Genomic DNA, 13,587 nt, shown 5'->3' with positions numbered 1-13,587 from the left:
AAAGAAAGAAAGAAAGAAAGAAAGAAAGAAAGAGTGTGCTAAATTAAGAGTGAGGTGTCCAGTAAAGCTGAAATTATTTTATTGGTTTTAGAAGAAAAAAATCTAACAAACTGCCTTAAATTACTGCCACTCCCCCTCCCTCCCCCCTCTATCTCACCCCACATTTTAACCAACTCCCTCCCCCGCCGATCTATTTATGAGGTTTCTAACAGAAACCACTGCCCCACTCACCACAAGAATCTAGGCTCTGTTTTCCTTTTCCCTCTCGTCACATCCCTACTCACATCCCCTCTCCTCACATCTCCTCTCCTTACATCTCCTCTCCTTACATCTCCTCTCCTCACATCCCTACTCCTCACATCTCCTCTCCTCATATCCCTACTCCTCACATCACCTCTCCTCACATCTCTTCTCCTCTCCTCACATACCTACCCCTCACATCCCATCTCCTCTCATCACATCCCCTCTCCTTACATCTCCTCTCCTCACATCCATACTCCTCACATCACCTCTCCTCACATCCCTACTCCTCACATCACCTCTCCTCACATCTCTTCTCCGCTCCTCACATCCCTACTCCTCACATCACCTCTCCTCACATCCCATCTCCTCTCGTCACATCCCCTCATCACATCCCTACTCTTCACATCCCCTCTCCTCACATATCCTCTCATCTCCTCACATCACCTCTCCTCACATATCCTCTCATCTCCTCACATCTCTTCTCCTCTCCTCTCCTCACATCCCTACCCCTCACATCCCATCTCCTCTCATCACATCCCTACTCTTCACATCCCCTCTCCTCACATATCCTCTCATCTCCTCACATCCCCTCTACTCACATCCCCTCTACTCACATCCCCTCTACTCACATCCCTACTCCTCTCATCTCCCCTCATTACCTCTCCTCACATCCCTACTCCTCACATCCCTTCTCCTCACGTCTCCTATCCTCACATCCCCTCTCCTCACATCTCCTCACATCCATACTCCTCACATCTTGACTCCTCACATCTCCTCACATCCATACTCCTCACATCTTGACTCCTCACATCTCCTCTCATTACCTCTCCTCACATCCCTACTCACCAGTGCCCCTGTGACAACAATTTTGGACCCCCTTGTGGCCCTTCCAAATGTGGAGTATGAAATCATTTTTAAATAACAAATTGTTGCTATCGTTCTTTTTTTTTACATCCGTTATTAAAAAGAAAATGCAAATAAAAAGTTGAATGATTATGAACATGGTCTTTTGCCTGCTAATACCTGCAATGTAGTGAAGAAAACCATATAACAACAATAACGTATAATGTAACTGGCCCCTCTAACAGTACAACTGGCCCCAGCTTGGCCCCCCCAGTTGAAATGGTCTAGAACCACCACTGCTCCTCACATCCCCTCTACTCACATCCCTACTCCTCTCATCTTCCCTCATTACCTCTCCTCACATCCCTACTCCTCAAATCCCCTCTACTCACATCTCCTCTCCTCACATCCCTACTCCTCTCATCTTCCCTCATTACCTCTCCTCACATCCCTACTCCTCACATCCCCACTACTCACATCTCCTCTCCTCACATCCCTACTCCTCTCATTACCTCCTCACATCCCTTCTCCTCACATCTCCTCTCCTCACATCCCCTCTCCAAATATCTCCTCTCCTCGCCCCTCCTTTCCTCATATCCACTCTCCTCTCCTCACATCCCCTCTCCAAATATCTCCTCTCCTCTCCCCTCCTTTCCTCACATCCACTCTCGTCTCCTCTCATCTCCTCTCCTCACATTCCCTCTTCTCACATCCCCTCTACTCATATCTCCTCTCCTCACATCCCTACTCCTCTCATCTTCCCTCATTACCTCTCCTCACATCCCTACTCCTCACATCCCTTCTCCTCACATCCCCTCTCGTCTCCTCTCATCTCCTCTCCTCACATTCCCTCTTCTCACATCCCCTCTCATCTCCTCACATCCCCTCTCCTCACATCCCATCTCCTCACATCTCTTCTCTCCTCACATCCCCTCTTCTCACATATCCTCTCCTCACATCTCCTCTCCTCACCTCCCTACTCCTCTCATCCCCTCTCCTCACATCTCCCCTCATCTCCTCTCCTCACATCTCTACTCCTCACATCTCATCTCCTCTCCTCACATCCCCTCTCCTCTCTTCTCCTCCCTACTCCCCACATCCCCTCTCCTCACATTTCTCATCTCCTCTCCTCACATTCCTACTCCTCAAATCCCCTCTCCTCACATCTCCACTCATCTCCTCTACTCACATCCCCTCTCCTTATATCTCCTCTCATCTCCTCACATCCCTTCTCCTCATATCTCCTTACATCCCTACTTCTCACATCCCCTCTCATCTCCTCTCCTCACATCCCCTCTCCTCATATCTCCTCTCATCTCCTCTCCTCACATTCCTACGTCTCACATCCCCTCTCCTCTCATCCCTACTCCTCACATCCCCTCTCATCTCTTCTCCTCTTGTCACATCCCTACTCCTCACATCTCCTCTCCTCACATCCCCTCTCACATCCCTACTCCTCACATCCCCTCTCTACACATCTCTTCTCCTCACATCTCCTCTCATCAGTGAACGGTTGTGCCTTGAAGATGAGGGAGAGTTGTTTAGTTTTTTTTATGTGCATTGCCTAATTTGTATTACAGCATATTGGATAACTTTCATTCATATTCTATTCACCCAGCTCAATGTAACATTGATAGGTTTAGGCTACTACATTACACTCAAATTTTCCCTGTACCCATCATGGGGTTGCTACAACCTAGCATACGAATGCAAGTTTACAACGTAAGTGCACAGATCAAGAGAATTTTGAGTAATCAAGGTGATACCCATCAAATCTAGAGGTCAAACAGGGAAATGGTTCCAATAGTTTTTTTGCACCATACATTTTCCCATAGGGGATTTTAGAAACACTTAAAATAAGGGCTGTATTTCGTGTAGGCTTACCCTGCCATGAAGTTTTATCTATTCATCGATTTATTTATATATTCAGCTCTATTGAAAATTATCACGTCATCTCTAGCCGAAACCTTTGCTAAACAGGTATTGTGTCAATTTAAAACTTGCACAAGACAGTTCACAGAAGTGTCAATTTAAAGAAATATAGCCAATTTATTCATTACTACATTTAGCTAACATTATATAGTTAATCCAGAGATTCTTACCTTTGCCTCAATTTGACAGTGTTGTCCAGATCAACATGGTATTTGTAGTTATTTATGATAGCCACATTAGCAGCTAAAAAGCATTACATTTTTTGTGGGTAAATACAGGTTAATATATTGATAATAGTCACCTTGTCCTAGGGAGATTTACACGATTATGAAAACGTAACGCCAGGGTAAGCCTACATGAAATACTATTTGAAGTGTTTCCAATATTTGAAGTGTTTCTAAAATCCCCTATTGAAAAAATTATGCTTGGAAACATTTCCCTGTTTGACTGCTAGGTTTTATGGTACTTTTATAGCCAGCTAGCATCCCTCTCTGTCTGAGTAGGCTAAACTAGCTAGCTGCTTAAGCAGTTTAGCAGTTACACCGGCGGAACAAGTGGCAATAAATGACTAAAACCAAAAGCTTACCTTGACTTAGAAGAGTCCCAATGTTGGATTGCCATAGCCAGCTAGCTAACAATTCATCCCTCTCTGTTTGAGCTGGGTGTTTGAGTAGGCTAAACTAGCTAGCTACATTCACTAGCTAAGTGAAAGTTTAAAAACACACAACCAAACATAGCTCTCTCTCTCTCTCTTGCTTCTCCTTCATTTTGGAGGAAATTAATTTGCTCAAAACTGTTCAACTATTGTCTTTCTCTCTCTTTGAGTCAACTTGTGCTGGAAATGTTTAATGTTTGTGCTTTTCTAATAACCGTTTTCTATTTTCATGGAAGTGTCTTACGGAATGAATCCTCACTATCACTAGTTGCAATTTGGCAGTTTGCCCAGACCTTTGTTTTGAAAACGAAAGATATGTCAGTTTCAAGGTCTCAGCTAAGAGAGAAGAGGCCTCGTGAGGTATTGGTCTGTCACATGTTATGAACCAGTATTGTTCGGTCACATGAATGAAACAAAACAGTAATGATGAATGAATTATGCTAAATCATGCAAATGTTACTTGTCTGTATATAGCCATATATAAGACAACTGCTGGGACTGCCCCAGCAGAGTTCCTGATTGACATGTGTACTATGGTGCATTGAGTTTTGATGGAACCACTCCAGCACCCTGATAATAAAGGATGATTCATTTAAGATTGAATTTAAGTGTCCCTGGTGGGATTCTCCATGACAAACTACTCTCCACATTTTACACATTGCGTTGCTTGCAGGCTGTAGCTTGTGCTTTCAGTACTAGATTCATTATCTGATCCTTTGATAGGGTGGACAACATGTCAGTTCATGCTACAAGAGCTCTGATAGGTTGGAAGACGTTCTCCAGAAGTTGTCATAATTACTCATGAGCCTCCTAGGTTTTGTATTGAAGTCAATGTAGCCAAAGGAGGACAGAAGCTAGCTGTCCTCTGCCTACACCATGGTGCTACCCTACAGAGTGCTGCTGAGGCTACTGTAGACCTATTTAGTATAGTTTTATCTAAAAAGGATAACTTTTTTTATGTTTCACTATTTTTATTTTTATGAAATTTCACTGAGGATGGTCCTCCCCTTTCCTCCTCTAAGGAGCTTCCACTTCATCACATCCCCTCTCCTCTCCTCACATCCCCTCTCCTCTCTACTCCCATTCCCCATCTCCTCTCCTCCCATTCCCCCACCCCGCTCCTCTCCATCCATTCCCACATTCCCTCTTCTCTCTATCCCCTCTCCTCCCATTCCCCCATCCCCTCTTCTCCCATTTCCCCATTCACTCACCTCTCCTCTCCTCTCATTCCCCACCTCCTCTCCTCTACTCCCATTCCCCCATCCCTCTCCTCCCATTCCCCTCCATCCCCTCTCCTCCCATTCCCCATCCCCTCTCCTCCCATTCCCCTCCATCCCCTCTCCTCCCATTTCCCCATCCACTCACCTCTCCTCTCATTCCCCATCCCCTCTCCTCTCCTCTCCTCCCATTCCCCATCCCCTCTCCTCCCATTCCCCATCCCCTCTCCTCCCATTCCCCCATCCCTCTCCTCCCATTCCCCCCATCCTCTCTTCTCTCATTCCCCCATCCTCTCTTCTCTCATTCCCCCATCTCCTCTCTTCTCCCCCATCCCCTCTCCTCACATCTTTCAACTGTTTACGTTCCATCTGTGTGGATTGGCAGCCATCTTGTGGAAGGGAGTCTCCATTAAACACTTCATAACTTTCTCAAGCTTTCATTTGTGGATCTTCTTTCAGTCTTTCCATTCTGTCTCTCCATCTTCATCTCTCTCTCTCTCTCTCTCTCTCTCTCTCTCTCTCTCTCTCTCTCTCTCTCTCTCTCTCTCTCTCTCTCTCTCTCTCTCTCTCTCTCTCTCTCTCTCTCTCTCTCTCTCTCTCTCTCTCTCTCTCTCTCTCTCTTTCTCTCTCTCTCTCTCTCTCTCTCTCTCTCTCTCTCTCTCTCTCTCTCCTCTCCCTCCCTCCCTCCCTCCCTCCCTCCCCTCCCTCTCCCTCATCCTCCCTCTCTCTCCCTCTCTCCCTCATCCTCCCTCTCTCTCCCTCACCCTCCCTCCCTCTCCCTCACCCTCCCTCCCTCTCCCTCACCCTCCCTCCCTCTCCCTCACCCTCCCTCTCTCCCTCCCTCCCTCCCTCTCTTCCTCCCTCCCTCTTTTGTGCCACATCTGTTCCTTACCTCGCCCACGTTATCTGTCCCCTCTCCACGTCGCCTGGTATATACATTTGTCTCATGCTCCAAATAATCTCTCCCAGCATGCAGTATTACAACCATTTATCTTCTCAGACTCATTTCCATTCCGACACTCCATCTACATCCTTAACATTCACAGAGGATGGATGGATGGGAGAATGTGTGATAAACAGATGGACCGTAGACAGATAGAAATAGGTCTAAGAAAGGTGGGAGAACAAATTAGGAATATCTAGAGATGGGAGATCACACACACACACACACACTCACTCATGCGTACACACATACACACACGCGCGCAGGCACGAAAGCATGCACACATGGTCACATAAACATGTGTTACAGAGAAATAGAGCGGGCAGCCATGTTAGTGAGTGTGTTTGGGCGCAGTCAGTCTAGACCTCCATCCAGGCTCACAATGTTCAAGGCCTCAGCTCTCCTAAACTAGCCAGCCAGCCAGGTAATGGGCTGGCCAGCAGCTTGAAATTGAACCTGAGTGTGTTTGGGTAACCTACATTGAGGCGCACTCTAAACTATCGGTCTCACTCACCAACTCACACACATTCAGACGCAAGTATGGACTCGCACTCACACGGACACAAGTTTGGAGGAACACAAGCATACACGCACACACACACACACACAAACACAAACACTGCCGTAGAAGTTTGTGTTACAGAAAGAAAGAGCGACAATAAAATTACTTTGCAATCTGAGTCAAGTACCAGAGTGTATGTTTATTCCATGGAAATCCAGCCTTTCCATGACAACAAACAGCACTATCAAGTTGGCCTACAAGTACAACACTGAAAGACTGAGATTGCTTGAGGTTTGAACTCATGTTGAGTTACATGTAATCAGACCTAACACAGCAGTTAGACACTGGTTAGGATGTGACACCCTAAGCAGGACTTGCTGAATCAGTTCCTCCACAAAACCCCTAACACCCTCCCAAACTCTGCCCAGGCCCAGTCACATCTGCCAGGAAATATCCCTGCTTCGTCTCAGGCCTTTGGGCCTAGAGGCTGCAAGTAACCTTTTGGCTGAATCTAAAACACTATCCCACCACATCAGAGGGATGAGAGCCCTTCTGACCTTCTTATCCTTCTTGCTTCTTTTCGCTTTCTCCATTGTTGCATCTCTACCTCTGTGTGTGCTGCTGTTTGCTACAGCAGACTGACCTCACCCACTGTCCCCCCTCCACTCCCCCCTCAGTGACTTCTGCACAATAAGCAACATCTGGTTCTCATTTCTAAAAACCAAAACAACACGAGGGGGCGGGGAAAGAGGAGAGGGAGCAAGAGAGAGGAGACAGATGAGTGGAGAGGAGAGGAGAGAAGAGAGAGATCCTGGCTGTTTCACACATAATTCTCAGTTTTTCCAAAGGAGACGTTAAATTGGGTGTGAGAAGTAAGAGGTTCATTCCAAACCATTGTTCAAATGCTTTACAATTCTCACTTGGGAGAGAAAAGTGAGAGAATCCGTCTGAGAGACTTTGTATTCAGCTTCAAAAAGCTTCAAATTCTTCTTACACATTAGATGTTCTCCGTTAAGAATGCTCATTGTTCATTGCATAGAATTAGAATTGCTTGATGGTAATTCTATGGTTCACCCAGTGACACAACAAATAGCCACACCTAACAGTCATCACTCAAGTGGAGCTGAGCAGTCCTTGGTCCAGACCCATGAAAAAGAAAGGAGGGGAAAATAAAGCTTAATCGCCATAGAAAAGAATCTGCAACTCAGCGGCTAGCATGCCTTAATTACAGTGGTACTTTGCTGAGATCGGCAAGAAGACCTGAGAGAGAGAGAGAGAGAGAGAGAGAGATAGGGCAAGGGAGAGAGCGCCTGAGAGAGAGAGCCTAAGAGAGAGAGAGAGAGAGAGAGAGAGAGAGAGAGAGAAAGAGAAAGAGAGGGAAATAGCTCCGGAGAGAGAGAACGAGCAGGCAAGAGAGGGAGAGCCTGAGCAAGGGAGAAGGCAGGGGAGAGGGAGAGAATGGGAGAGAAGAAAGAATGAGAGAGGAGAGGTAGAGAGAAAGGTTGAAAGACACTGAACATTTGATAACCTTACCTCCCCTTCTAAACACAGACTGTTGGCTAGTCAAGGTCGCTCTAAAATTACAGCCGATGTTAAAAATACAACGTGTGCTTAAATATAACGTGGGCAGTCTAATACTTTATTCCTTTAGAGAACACACACACACACACCCACACCCACACCCACACACACACACACACACCCACACACACACACCCTCACACACACACACACACACACACACCCACACCCACACACCCTCACACACACACACACACACACACACACCCACACACACCCTCACACACACACACACACACACACCCTCACACACACACATACACACACACACACACACACACACACACACACACACACACACACACACACACACACACACACACATGCCCATAAGCTTTTGTGACAGAAAGAGCAAGAAAACATTTGACCGCGCATCACTTAGCCTAGTTCCTAGTCTCTTGTATAAGAGGGGCATTGGTCGGACATTAAATGGGAAACTTTTGCAACAGAGTGGCTGACACACACACAGCAGAGTAGCTGACACAGTGAGATGCCTGTGGGATCACTTCAGAGATGGTCAATCTGCCTTTCCTATAGGAACAGTCTCTTAGTTAATCATCTTTCCAGACAACAGGCAGTCAGCAGCGTGGGACACACACTCTGTCCCATAACACACTTTCCCCTGTGTCTACGTGTGTATGTGTGTGTGTGTGTGTGTGTGTCTGGAACATACAGGAATGCACATTTCTTTAATTGCAGCCTTACACAGCACTTCATTAGGAGACTGATTCACACCCACATACACAATGGAACGTTTACATAACACAGTGAAGTCACAAGGGGGCAGTGTAAAGTTACCAGCAGCAGTAATACCACATATACATATAGCTTAAGCACATTGCAACAGATTTGCTTATAACACAAAGGTGTCACTAAAGAATTGCATCTAGTTAAGCAGAGTTTCTGCTCATAGCCTATATGTGTGCAGATAACAAACACACACAGCTACATGATTTAACTTTTCTGTTTGACAAACCCTCCCACTCTTCACCAGACCACACAGCACTCCTTCTAGAGCAGTACTGGAGACAAAATGGCGACGAAGCCTGACTATTGACCTAAACTGGTGAAATACTGCATTCTAGTGGGGGAAGGATGACATTGAGGGAGTGAAATACAGTTGAAGTCAGAAGTTTACATACACTTAGGTTGGATTCATTAAAACTCATTTTTCAACCACTCCACAAATTTCTTGTTAACAATATAGTTTTGGCAAGTCGGTTAGGATATCTACTTCGTGCATGACAGAAGTAATTTTTCCAATAATTGTTTAGACAGATTATTTAACTTATAAATTCAATGTATCACAATTCCAGTGGGACAGAAGTTTACATACACTAAGTTGACTGTGCCTTTAAACAGCTTGGAAAATTCCAGAAAATTATGTCATGGCTTTAGAAGCTTCTGATAGGCTAATTGACATCATTTGAGTCAATTGGAGGTGTACCTGTGGATGTATTTCAAGGTCTACCTTCAAACTCAGTGCCTCTTTGCTTGACATCATGGGAAAATCAAAAGAAATCAGCCAAGACCTCAGATTTTTTTTTGTAGACCTCCACAAGTCTGGTTCATCCTTGGGAGCAATTTCGAAATGCCTGAAGGTACCACGTCCATCTGTACAAACAATAGTACGCAATAGTACGCAACAGCATGGGACCACGCAGCCATCATACCGCACAGGAAGGAGACACGTTCTGTCTCCTAGTGTTGACCGTACTTTGGGGCGAAAAGTGCAAATCAATCCCAGAACAACAGCAAAGGATCTTGTGAAGATGCCGGGGAAAACAGATACAAAAGTATCCATATCCACAGTAAAACGAGTCCTATATCGACATAACCTGAAAAGCCTCTCAGCAAGGAAGAAGCCACTGCTCCAAAACCGACATAAAAATGCCATGACTATCGTTTGCAACTGCACATGGGGACAAAGATCGTACGTTTTGGAGAAATGTCCTCTGGTCTGATGAAACTAAAATAGAACTGTTTGGCCATAATGACCATTGTTATGTTTGGAGGAAAAAGGGGGAAGCTTGCAAGCCAAAGAACACCATCCCAACCGTGAAGAACGGGGGTGATAGCATCATGTTGTTGTGGTGCTTTGCTGTACTAGGGACTGGTGCACTTCACAAAATAGATGGCATCATGAGGTAGGAAAATCATGTGGGTATATTGAAGCAACATCTCAAGACATCAGTCAGGAAGTTAAAGCTTGGTCGCAAATGGGTCTTCCAAATGGACAATAACCACAAGCATACTTCCAAAGTTTTGGCAAAATGGCTTAAGGACAACAAAGTCAAGGTATTGGAGTGGCCATCACAAAGCCCTGACCTCAATCCTATAGAGAATAACTGAACTGAAAAAGCATGTGCGTGAGCAAGGAGGCCTACAAACCTGACTCAGTTAAACAAGCTCTGTCAGGAGGAATGGGCCAAAATTCACCCAACTTATTCTGGGAAGCTTGTGGAAGGCTACCCGAAATGTTTGACCCAAGTTAAACAATTTAAAGGCAAAGCTACCAAATACTAATTGAGTGTATGTAAACTTCTGACCCACTGGGAATTTGATGAAAGAAATTAAAGCTGAAATAAATCATTCTCTCTATTATTCTGACATTTCGCATTCATAAAATAAAGTGGTGATCCTAACTGACCTAAAACAGGGATTTTTTACTAGGATTAAATGTCAGGAATTGTGAAAAACTGAGTTGAAATATATTTGGCTAACGTGTATGTAAACTCCCGACTTCAACTGTATATTACTCCGTTAAAACCTTTACCAACCGTGTTCCTAATATTTGTTCATACATATGCTCAAGTACAAATAAGAAAGTAGATGAACAGTACGTTGTGGATATACATTAAAGTTTATTTTTGAAAAACATTGAAAAGGGCAAAATAAGTACTACAAAGCCATACACCAACTCCACCATTTTGTTAATAGGTCATGTCAGCTAGAATGGAAAATATGATTTCTTATTTATTTTTCTTCAATAAAAGGTTCCCTTTGGGTTTTAGCAGAAGAGATTTATTGCGTTCCTCGATCCTTTTAGCTTCCTCCCGTTTCTCCCTCCACACTTCCATCCCTTTATCCACCTCAGGGCTGAGATTCACTACACGTCTCTGGAGGGAGAAAATAAAATGAAGGGAAGAGATAAATAGAAGAAACAGATGGAGGAGTAGAGTTGCATCAAAAGGAGAGGATGTTCAAGAGCATACAATATATTGCTGACACAACTAAACTCAGCAAAAAAAAGAAACGTCCCTTTTTCAGGAACCTGTCTTTGAAAGATATTTCGCAAATACCCAAATAACTTCACAGATCTTCATTGTAAAGGGTTTAAATACTGTTTCCCGCGTTTGTTCAATGAACCATAAACAATTAATGAACATGCACCTGTGGAACGGTCGTTAAGACACTAGCTTACAGACGGTAGGCAATTAAGGTCACAGTTATGAAAACATAGGACACTAAAGAGGCCTTTCTACTGACTCTGAAAAACACCAAAAGAAAGATGCTTAGGGTCCCTGCTCATCTGCGTGAATGGGCCTTAGGCATGCTGCAAGGAGGCATGAGGACTGCAGATGTGGCCAGGACAATAAATTGCAATATCCGTACTGTGAGACGCCTAATACAGCGCTACAGGGAGACAGGATGGACAGCTGATCATCTTTGCAGTGGCAGACCATGTGTAACAACACCTGCACAGGATCGGTACATCCGAACATCACACCTGTGGGACAGGATGGCAACAACAACTGCCCAAGTTACACCAGGAACGCACAATCCCTCCATCAGTGCTCAGACTGTCTGCAATAGGCTGAGAGAGGCTAGACTGAGGGCTTGTAGGCCTGTTGTAAGGCAGGTCCTCACCAGACATCACCGGCAACAACGTCACCTATGGGCACAAACCCACCGTCGCTGGACCAGACAGGACTGGCAAAAAGTGCTCTTCACTGACGAGTTGCGGTTTTGTCTAACCAGGGGTGATGGTCGGATTCACGTTTATCGTCAAAGGAATGAGCATTACACCGGGGTCTGTACTCTGGAGCAGGATCGATTTGGAGGTGGAGGGTCCATCATGGTCTGGGGCGGTGTGTCAGAGCATCATCGGACTGAGATTGTTGTCATTGCAGGCAATCTCAACGCTGTACGTTACAGGGAAGACGTCCTCCTCCCTCATGTGGTACCCTTCCTGCAGGCTCATCCAGACATGACCCTCCAGCATGACAATGCCACCAGCCATACTGCTCGATTTCTTGCAAGACAGGAATGTTCTGCCATGGCCAGCGAAGAGCCCGGATCTCAATCTCATTGAGCACGTCTGGGACCTGTTGGATCGAACCATTTCTGACCATTTCTGTGGACAAGACCAAGTGGAATTGTAAAAAAATATAGCAACAGTCAAAACAGCTGTATTATCTACAATTGTGGGTGTTTCGTTTTGTCTTAACAGTTTCTGTCTTTTAGAGCTTACTCTATCGTCCACTTGATTCCGGCCTGTGCCCCACAAGTCGTAGTAAAACAACGACTGGAATGCCTCTAAGTTGAAAACAGACCAGGAATTCAATTCACTTAGCTAGGCTGTCTACCCTGTGTTTCTGAATCTGACATTGATTGGGCAGCTCACGTACAAACAAACAAAAACATAATTGAAGAGAACAATGCATTCGTTAGAAATATCTGATGACAGGGCTGTCAAAGACCAACATATGTTACACAATACAATTTGACTGAGACATGTAGTTCATTCTGAATCAATCAGGACCACTGACCAATAAAGTTGTCTAGCTAGCTAGCCATTAAAAAAAATCTAGGGTAGCATTCTATCTAAAGATCAAACGCAGTCTTGTAAACTGGAAGCCGGATACTATTTACATTTCAGAAGGAAATTACCATTCGGTTGAATGAAAATGACAAGTAATTGTAAATAACCTCACCTGTACTACACAATGTCCTAAGGGGCGCCGCCATGTTGGATTTACATGGGAGGATTGTTTTGATCACTAGCAGTGCTCAAGATACGGCAAACAGGTGGTGGATTTGGAAAGAAAGTAGTAACAGGCAGCAACGTGCGATGATACATTTGTTACATTATAATAACATTGATCACGCTCTATTAGACAATGATTATGTGGACTTCAGGTGGTGGTGGTGGTGGTGATGATGATCATACACTTACAAAATCAAATGTGAGGTCTGAATTGGTTGAGATAAAGTCGTATTTTATTATCATAGAATTACACACTTGTATTAGATTTTACTATTATGCTAAAATAGCAAATTATAATATTGTATTTACACTTGAATGATACGTCAATATTTAAAAAGTATAATTACACGCACAATTTGTCATCATATAAAATGTTTTGTCCCCCAAAGTTGATGTCATAATTGTGAATAATATTTTCCCGTGCTCCAGCTGCTCTTTACACTGAGTAAGACATTAAGTATTTTTCTGTTAACTTTACAGACAAGTCCCCACTCGCCGACAACGAACGCTCTCGTCAACTCAAGGGAGCAGGAACCAGGCACACACCGAAGCCAGTGCGTTTCAGTTGAAGCTACTGCAAGGCCGATGAAAGAGTCTAGGGAGAAAAGACGGGGCTTCGGGGTAGGCAAAATCAGCCTGCCCACAGTAGGCCCTAATATACACTAAATTGTTTCACAAAGA

This window comes from Oncorhynchus kisutch, linkage group LG9, assembly GCF_002021735.2.
Source record: "Oncorhynchus kisutch isolate 150728-3 linkage group LG9, Okis_V2, whole genome shotgun sequence".
Lineage (NCBI taxonomy): Eukaryota > Metazoa > Chordata > Actinopteri > Salmoniformes > Salmonidae > Oncorhynchus > Oncorhynchus kisutch.
The sequence above is the reverse complement of the archived record's forward strand: the minus strand, read 5'-3'. Positions refer to the sequence as shown.